Source organism: Benincasa hispida, chromosome 11 (genome assembly GCF_027475165.1).
Source record: "Benincasa hispida cultivar pf3 chromosome 11, pf3_genome.v1.1, whole genome shotgun sequence".
Taxonomy (NCBI): Eukaryota; Viridiplantae; Streptophyta; class Magnoliopsida; order Cucurbitales; family Cucurbitaceae; genus Benincasa; species Benincasa hispida.
Window position 1 is genome coordinate 34,079,654 of NC_143488.1, and position 10,023 is coordinate 34,089,676.

Sequence of the window (10,023 nt, forward strand, 5' to 3'; positions counted from 1 at the left end):
ATATGGCAGAGAGTTCTTCACCTCCTTCATCCATTCCAAGTGACGACTGGAGCTAGGTCTCGAGAGAGTTAGTTCCTCCGTCCATCCATGGCACCACCAGTAGCCTTGACGCACATCTGCTGGGAGCAAATCGTTTCTTCTAGCCGGTCATTTCCTTTTCCTTTCTTTCTTATATTGTATTGTACGGCATCTTGGAATTAAAGAATTAATACAATATTTTTTCAATGCATTTCTTTGTTCCTACAACTCCATCTCCATCTTCTTTACTTAGCATCTTTACTTTCATTGTAGCACTTAGTGGGATTGCTTAGGTATCACATACTTAGTCATGTAGATTAGGGATATGAAGCATGTAGCAACCCACAGAGAGGTGTGCGTTGCAAGAATGTGTGAGTAATCTTATTTGCTTAGTGTGAAGCTACTGCAAAGCCTGTCTATAGGCTAACGCATTGTTTGTCTATGAGTGAAGTCAGCAACAATCAACTGCCCAGGAGGGTAAGTGGTTGGATGCATCAAGCAATGTATGCATTGTTCACTAGGGATAGTAACAATCTTGCGTCAACCAAGTTCATGCAATTGTCTTATATTATGTATGCTTCATTCGTTCATTAGAGATACTCGGGAGGGTAGTCTAAGGACGGGATCTAGGCTTGGGAAGGTCAGGTCAGAATCTAGGCTTGGGAGAGTCTGATTAGAACACATAATACAAGAGATAGGATCTTAGGAATAAGCATTGTTTGCTATTAACCCATCGCATGCATCCTATAGATAGGATACGATTGTGTGAGGTCACTGCAACATTGTGTGCATTTTGCATCATCGCATAGAAAAAGAGTAGAGACTTAGGAATAAGCTCTATGGACACTTTTGCATTCAACAAATGTGTCCTAGACTTAGGAGCACTGCATTTTCATTGGAAAATGATTTGCCGTGCATGAGTGTAGTATGATCGCATTGGCTTGCGTTGACTAAGGTTTCCCTTGCGGTCACTCTTAAGGGTCGCAATGAAATCATCTCAACATTTTATCTATTTTCCCACACATTTATTTCATGTCATGGTTTGTCATATCTCAAACTTTCATGCATATTCTCATTGCATTGTCTGTTAGATAGGAGTAGGAGTAGGGTTAACTTAGCAACCTCCCTTCCATTCTTTTATTTAAACCATTGCATGCACATTACTGCATACATATAGTTACAAGTCCCTTTGTTCGACCTCGATTACCCGAAAAACTTGCGTTCACGTTATACTTGGCGTGAGCGCAAGAAAACTTTTGGCAGGATGCATGGTAATCGCATACATTCATTAATGCATTATCAGTCCAATGCATGACAATCGGCGCATGATTATTAATGCATATCTTAGGAACATGCATCGCATACCGCGTCCACAGGATGCATGCGATGCATTAATAAAAAATAGTGCTCATTCCTAAGCACCTATCTCTTGTATTATGTGATCTAATCTGGCTCTCCCAAGCCTAGATTCTGACCTGACCTTCCCAAGTCTAGATCCTATCCTTAGACTACCCTCTCGAGTATCCCTAATGGAAGAATGAAGCATACATAATGCAAGACAATCGCATAAACTTCGTTGACCTACGGTTGTTATTATCCCTAGTGAACAACGCATACCTTGCTTAATGCGTCCAACCACTTACCCTCTCGGATAGTTGATTGTTGCTGAATCAATCATAGACAAGCAATGCGTTAGTCTATAGACAGGCGTTGCAGCAACTTCACACTAAGCAAATAAGGTTACTCACACATTCGCACAACGCACACCTTTCGGTGGGTCGCTATATGTTTCATATCCCTAATCCATATTACCAAGTATGTAATACCCAAGCAATCCCACTAAGTGTTGCAATGAAAGTAAAGATGCTAAGCAAGAAGATGGAGATGAAGTCGAAGGAATAGAGAAATGCATTGAAAAACACATTGTATTAATTTCTTAATTCAAAATATCATACAATACAATATAGGAAAAGAAAGGAAAAAGGAATGACCAACTGGAAGCAAAACTTTGCTTCCAGCGGATGTGCGTCAAGTCTGCTGGTGGTACCATGGATGGGCGGAGGAGCTGACTCTCTCGAGATCTAACTTCAGTCAAAGGCTCCGGTCGTCACTCGGAATAGATGAAGGAGGTGAAGAACTCTCAGCCATCTTCTCACGCGTTTGTCTGGATCGCGGGGAAAATCCCCGGTTGAGGGATAATCTCTGGATGATTGAATTTCAGCTCATCGACCTCTATTTATAGAGCTTTGGTCGCCGACAGCATTAATTGGACTCCTCTGAGTTTGACATTTGGCGCATTCGTCCTTTCTGAACCTTTGCCACTGACGGCGTGGTAAGTGAAATGTCAACATCATCTTTGGATTTTCTCGAGGTAGATGCATTGATGCATTCATTCCACCTACCTTGTGTTGATCCCATTAGCATGCATTGTCACGTAGCCGCAATCATTCAATGGCCGCATTCACTTAACACCACAACTCTACATGATGACCGGATTCGCTTGACGAGTGCAACTCCCATGACGCATACGGCTGGTTACCGCAACATCCATGCGTTGATCGATGCGTTTGCCTTGCGATGGAGTGTTTCTCCACATACGGTCATCTATTCGATGGTTCGGTTTTCATGTTTGCGTTCATTTCCTGCATTGGCGACAAAAATGGAACATTGAACGCATAATTAACGCAAAATAACGGGTTAGCTGAGATTCAACATGCTGATCGACGCAAGCTCATATTCTTGTGAATTCCTATCATGATCGACACATATTCTACCTAACAACCTTCATAATTCTAAGTAAAAGGCCTAAGATGACATGCATTTCTGCATGTCATTAGTTATGCCACCAGTAATGTGCCTTCAGGTCTTGATACATCTTGGTACTCCCAGGATGTAGTGAAAAGCATGACTCGTGGGCTTCCTTCAGTAGTTCTTTCTTGATTTCTTCATCATCTCGTACACATAGACGTTCACGGTAGAAAAATGCAGAGTCTAGGGCTGTAGAGAATTCATTGTTTTCTTCATTCTCTTACCGTACTTGTTTGTTTAGGTACTTATCTGTTTGTTGTGCATCAATTATCCTTTGCCTTAAAGTAGGACTTGCAGTTAGTTGTGCTATTCGATTTGTGATGGTTTCTGGTATTAGTGAGATCTCAACTCTTTCCAGGTCATCCATTATGTGTTTGGAAATGGTACATAGAGTTGCCGTGTGAGCTGACTTTCGGCTAAGAGCATCAGCTACAATGTTAGCTTTTCTTGGATGTTAGAGGAACTCACAGTCGTAGTCTTTGACCAAGCCATCTTCGTTGCCTCATATTTAATTCCTTTTGGGTAAAAAAGTACTTAAGGCTTTTATGATCTATATAGATTTAGGTCTTTTCTCTATAAAAGTAATGTCTCCTTATCTTTAAAGCAAAGACTATGACAACTAACTCTAAGCCATGGATAGGATAGTTTTGTTCATAAGGTTTAAGTATTCTTGAAGCATATGCTATTACCTTGCCATGTTGCATCAAGACAGAACCAAACCCCTTTTTTGATGTGTCACTGTAGGTAGTTAGCCCCCTGATCCATCAGGTATAGTGAGAATAAGGGTTGTAGTCAAACTTTCTTCTAGTTCCTCGAAGCTTTATTCACATGCTTGGTTCTAGACAAAAGGATTATTCTTCTTGGTGATGTTAGTTAAGGGTAATGCTATACTTGAGAAATTCTTTAGAAATCGTCTATAATATCTTGCTAATCCAAGAAAGCTTCGCACTTCACTGACCGTTGTTGGGCGAGGCCACTTGCTAACTATTTCAATCTTAGTAGGATCGACTGAGATTCCTTCTTATTTTACAATATGCCCTAGGTAGGCAACTTGTCGCACCTAAAACTCGCACTTGGAGAATTTGGCATACAACTTCTTATTTCTCGATATGGAAAGGACGTTCTTAAGATGTTTTTCATGTTCTGCCTTAGACTTGGAATAGACCAAGATATCATCATTGAATACGATCACAAAATTATCAAGATAGTCCTTAAAAATTCTATTCATCAAATCCATGAAGGTTGTTGGGGTATTATTAATCCAAAGGGCATCACAACGAACTCATAATGCCAATATTTTGTTCAAAAAGCAGTCTTGGAAGCTCTCCTGCGAATACATCTTTAAACTCTCTTATCACATGAATATCCTTAATATCATCTTTTGGGTTTCGTGAGTCCATCACGCTTGCTTGATATGCCCAAGCCCCATGGTTGAGCAAATTCTTAGTTTTTAAGGTTGAAATTATTCTTGGGGCTGATTGTGTACTAGAGCGCTTAAATTTAAATTTTATTCCTGTTGGAAAGGTAAATATGACCTCCTTATTTCGGCATTCTATGCTTGCATAGTTTGCTGCTAACCAGTCCATACCTAATATTATGACAAAATCACTTATGTCTAGGATGATAAGAGTCACCCCTAGTTTATGTCTTTATACTGACAACTCGCAGTTTTCCACTGCTGAGCTGGCCAGCATAGATACTCTGGCTTTGATGTTAATTGAGCATGTTTTGAAAATGTTGTAGAGATGAATGAATGACTAGAGCCCGAGTCAAATAAAGTGAAGACATAATACCTGAGAATGAGTAATGTACTTGTAACAACTGCATCTTGGTTCTCTACCTCTTGATGTGTAACAACAAACACTCGTCCTTTCTGTTGTTCGGTAACCTTATTATTTATAGGCTGGGTAGTCTGGGCAGATGATACTTGGGTGACAAGCTTTGGGAAAGCCTTTGCATAGTGACCCGTCTGGCCACAATTAAAACACACTCCTAAGTTTTGAAGACACTGCCCCTTATGGTGTTTTCCAGAATTTCTACACTTAGGATATGTGAATGTTTGGCCCTTTTGTTGTGATTGTATACTCTGAGTGCCTTGGGAATTTTTAGCTTGCTGTTGTGAACGTTAAAAGCCCTGTTGGTTGAATTTCCTCTTTTGATTTGGCATGAATCCTCGTTCAGAAGTTGAGGTTTTGGTAGCAAGATCTACTTCCATGAGTAAGGCCGACTTGAGGGAAAGTGCATACTCCTTGTGTCGAAAAGCAGTAACGGTGCCCTGAAGGCCTTCTCTTAATCCCCAAATATTTCCACCTTCTTCTCTTCTATGTCTACTAGTCGAGGAACAAAGTGAGACAAGCGATCAAATTTCCATTCATACTTCGCCACCAACATGTTCTCTTGACGAAGATTAAGAAATTCCACTTCCTTTTGATATCTCACTGTCAAAGGGAAATACTTGTAAAAAACCTTACTAAATTGCTACCTCGTGATCGAACCTTTGATTGTTCTTTGTGTGGATTCCCACCAAAACATTGCATCACCTCTTAATATGAAGGTGGCACAATTTACTTTTTGTTATTTTGGGATATTCATATGGCAAAAAATGGTTTCTATTTCTGTTATCAGATTCTCTGCTATAGTTGGATCCATAGATGGTCCATCAAATGTTGAAGGATTGAACTTCTTGAATTCTCAAATGATTTTCGAGTCATTTGTATGATTGGTTATTGATGTGGTGGATGAGATTGTGCTTCCATTACTCATATTCTTTATTACTATTTGTAGTGTTTCTGATGTAAGTAACACGTAAGGCGTTTGTTCATTTTCTTGATTTTGAACTCCTGTGGATTCACTTTGAGGTCTTCCTCGTCGTGTTGGAGCTCATTGTGGTGGAATCTGGTACACACATTCTTTCATGATAATGAAGCAATCTAATCCCACTTCTTTTACTCATGCTTATGCTTACTAAATTATTTACTATGTTACTTGTCTAAAAATTCAAGGTACCAACGTATTTGGCATAACTGTGGGTATCACTTAACAAGTTAAACCATCAAATACTACGACTCTTCTAATGTAGTAGAATCTACTTGGCTCAAATGCTCTGATACGAAACTGTAACGACCAGACCCTTACATAATAAGATCCGACCGCTATGACATGCATACTTAGAGTTTTCCTATCATCAGATGCATTTTGGTAAAAATTTGAAAAGAACATGTCTAAAATTTTATTAATTAAGTAGAAAAACTATACAATTTTTTTTTTTTTTTCACAAAACACCATGATCCATAAAACATTAGCGTAGTGGAACAAAATGCATATATGACAAAAATAGTGAGTTTGATGGTTGACCCCTTGAGCGACGTCTGATCATGCAACCTACATTATGTCCTTACCTACACAGTCTGTAGAATAGGATGAGTATATAATATACCCAGTAAGTAGTTCTCTCTTAAGGTAGTGACCAAATGCACAGTCACATGCAACATGTCATGAAAACATATGATTGGGACCCAAAACATAAACTTATAATAACATTAGGTGGTTGATGTTAGATGTGACTCTGGCCCTACTGAGTGCATGACCTGCTAATCATTAGATGGGTTAGTTATCGTTTAAGTCCTCATCTTTCTACCAGGGCAGAAGAACTTACATTTGCACTAGAGGGGTACAACCATACATACCCTGCTAGTCCCTAGCATAAATATAATGTAAGATTGGGCCTAGAGGGATGCAACCATACATGCCCTACCAGCCCTGAAAGCATAACCTATACCTAATTAAAACTTGATCTTAACATAATCGTGAACAAACATAATGCATGAGGTCCCTGGTAGAGAAACGTGTTTTAAACATGTAATGCAACATAACAATAAGAACATAATAAAGGAGCATAACAAAGGTACACTACCATAAAACACTTAAAGAGAAGGTGAGATAAACTATTTACCTTTACTACAAACCTAATTATTCCTTATGGTTTGGTCTTGAAATGCTCTTGATTCATTTGTTTTTTTTTCCAACAAAGTGCCCTACTTCTCTATTTATAGGGTTGTTTTAACCGACCTCCTTTTCTTCTTCTTCTTCTTCTTCTTTTTTGTTTATGTTTATCTTTTTTTTATATATATTTATCATCTTTTTTTTATATATATTTATCTTCTTATATATATATTTTTTTAAAATGTTTATCTTCCTTTATATTTTCTTCTTTTTTTTGTTTATTTTCTTTTATTTTAATATTTTTTTTATATTTATATTTATCTTTATCTTTTTTCTTTTTAATGTTTTCTTCTTTTATATTTATCTACTTCTCTTTTTTTTTTATGTTTATCTACTTTTATATTTATCTTTTCCTTTCTTTTTTTTTTTATGTTTATTTTCTTTTATTTTTATCTTTTATTTTAATGTTTATCTTCTTTTTTTTATGCTTATCCTTTTTTTTTTATATTTATCTCTTTTTTTTTTAATGTTTAACTTCTTTTATATTTATTTATTTATTTTAAAAAAATATCATTATTATCTTAAACCTTCTACATATTATTTTTTATTATTATTTTTCAATTTTCTTCAAAATGTTCTTATATTGTCATTATTTATTTTCTAGATTTTTTTCTTTACTTGGATACTTGCTTAATTTTCAAATCAGTATTATATTTGTTACTTATTTAATAACCAAAGAGATTTATAGGCCAAATTTTAAACTTAATAGCTTAATCTTAGAACTTGTTTACTAATAACTAGATTTAACCTTGAACCTTAATTAACATTCATTATTTATTGTCCTATAATGTTTGTATACAACTTGACTTGTTACATTAAAGATTATAGTTTTTTTAAAAAAAAAAAAAAACACCAAAGGATTATGTATTAAAGATTGCATTCGCTATGCTGAAATTAATACGAAAACCAAGTTCAACTCAACGAAACAAGTTTCTCAAGAATCTTAGTGCGAACAATCATTAAACACTCAAAAATTCATTTTTCTAAAAATTGATTTCAAGTGTTTATCCTAAATCAATTCATTTTATAAACTCATCTTTTCAAAATTTGGTTTACATAGTTGCCAAACACATGAATTCTTTTCAAAATCCGGTTTAGGTATTCCAAACACACTTTTAATTGTTCATTTAAAAGCTTGGGTGATTTGTTCAACTCGATTTTTAGTTTAGTATTACTAATTAAAATGTGTACCATTAGGCAAGACATTATCAGTTCTATTCCTCGCTTACATGTTATTTAACTTAAATGAAGTCGTAGGTTAAATTTTTATTTGGGGCAAGAAAAATTTCTAAAATAGATTTTGAAAAACCAACTTAATGGGAAGCTCAATGTTGATGTGGCATGGTCGTGCAATAAGGGTAGAAGAGGGCTCGACTAAATTGCGCGTGATCATTCAAGTTTAGCGTTTTTTTGTGGTTGCATGTTTACTTAGAGGAAGGGCAATCTTCTAGAAGTTGAGGCTCTTTTGGAAGGCCTAAAAGCAATCGAGCAAGAAAATGGTATGGGACTAATCAATCTTTAGTGGTGGAGTCTGATTTGCTGGTGGTCACTAATTTCACTAATAGTGAAATTATTAATATCCGATATCCATTTCTTTCTTTAGGACGTTATTTTTTTGGGAAACTTTATTAATATCCTTCACTTCTATCATCTTCCTTGTGATAAAAATAAAGTCACTCATCCTTTTGCGACTTTGACATCCTCTTAAGGTCATCATTTCATTTGAAAAAATTCTTTTCCAGATAGTATTTTCTCTACGATTCTTGATGAGTGAGGTTAGGTTGTGATTTCCGCATGTTGCCTAAAAAGACTATAATGGTGCTAAAGAGCAAATTTGTTCCACATTTAACATTCGTAGGACCCATCTTTAGAGAGGTGCCAAAACCATAGTGAAACTTACTAAGAAAACTTCAATCTTAATCTTTAAAATTCTAACTTACAAATTTGATTAATCTAAGATCATCTATTGTATATCTCTACATTATCACTTGATTATTTTTATTATTGAAAAATATTGTTGAAAACATTCAAATATGAATTATACTAACTTCTTCCAATTTAAAATTACGAGACCTAAATTTGAAGAATAAAATAGATTAAATTTTTTTTAGGTTATGTTCAATTTTGATCTCTAGATTTGCAATGGTCCCAATTTGGCTTCATATCTTTATTAAATCTCAAATTTAGTTTATGTACACTTAAATTATATCACACAGAACAATATTTGTTTTAAAAAGGTGATAGTATTTGTTATTTTTTTAAAAGTGATTGGATATTAAAAAAAATTAATACAAAAATAAAATGAACCTCCAAGTTGGCCTATTAGCTCAGCTGGTTAGAGCGTCGTGCTAATAATGCGAAGGTCGTAGGTTCAAAACTTGCATGGGCCAAAAAGTTTTTTTTTTTTTTTTTGACAATTCTACCCTTACTATTTTGATTATGGCTACACTAAACTTAAACCTCACAAATCCACTAATCACACACTTAAACAACTTTATTTCTTTTACTCGAAAAAAATCAAACATCAGAGTCATGAAATAACTTCTATATATGATATTCTCAAGCTTTTGATCTTCTTGATGAAGGTTATAACTATCAAAATCTTAATTTAAATTTAAATTTTTTTTACATTAAAACAAAAAAGTAGATTATACATTATCAAAATTTTCTATGTTGGAATATGAAAAACTAGAATGTTGAAAATTTGGCTTTAAATTCTTAGGCTATACATTTAATTATATTTACTAATAGAATTTTAATAGTGTAACAACTTCTTGATAAACTAGCTAATCTTTACACATTTTCTTTCAAAGCTTGAGTCTCTTCCTCTTAATTTCTCTCTTTTCATATCTCAATCATTTTTTCGAAATTTCTAATAGTTTGTATGAATAGAAAGTAGTGTTATGTACCAAAAAGGAAAAAAAGATGCTTCAACCAAATATTCTCCATGATAGATATCAACTTTTTAATAGATTTTTCAAGTTATTTTATAATAGTTATTGTTTCTTACAATTTTTTCAATGTAACATTTAGAAAGTTTTTAGTTTTATGGTTGTGATATGATTGTTAATTAATTTTTTCATATAAAGAGTTACAATCTCTAATATTATTATTTTCGTATCATTACATTGTTTAGAAAGTGATAATCTATAATATTTTTGGCATTCCAAAATCAGTAAAATCTCAATTAATTTT

At 34.7% G+C, this 10,023-nt stretch overlaps 1 non-coding gene across 1 annotated transcript; it reads left to right on the forward strand.

Annotated features, from left to right (window-relative positions):
• Positions 1 to 9,144: 9,144 nt before the first annotated feature.
• On the forward strand, positions 9,145 to 9,218 carry TRNAI-AAU (transfer RNA isoleucine (anticodon AAU)). Its single transcript has one exon. It is a non-coding gene; the product is annotated as a tRNA-Ile (tRNA).
• The last annotated feature ends 805 nt before the right edge of the window (positions 9,219 to 10,023 follow it).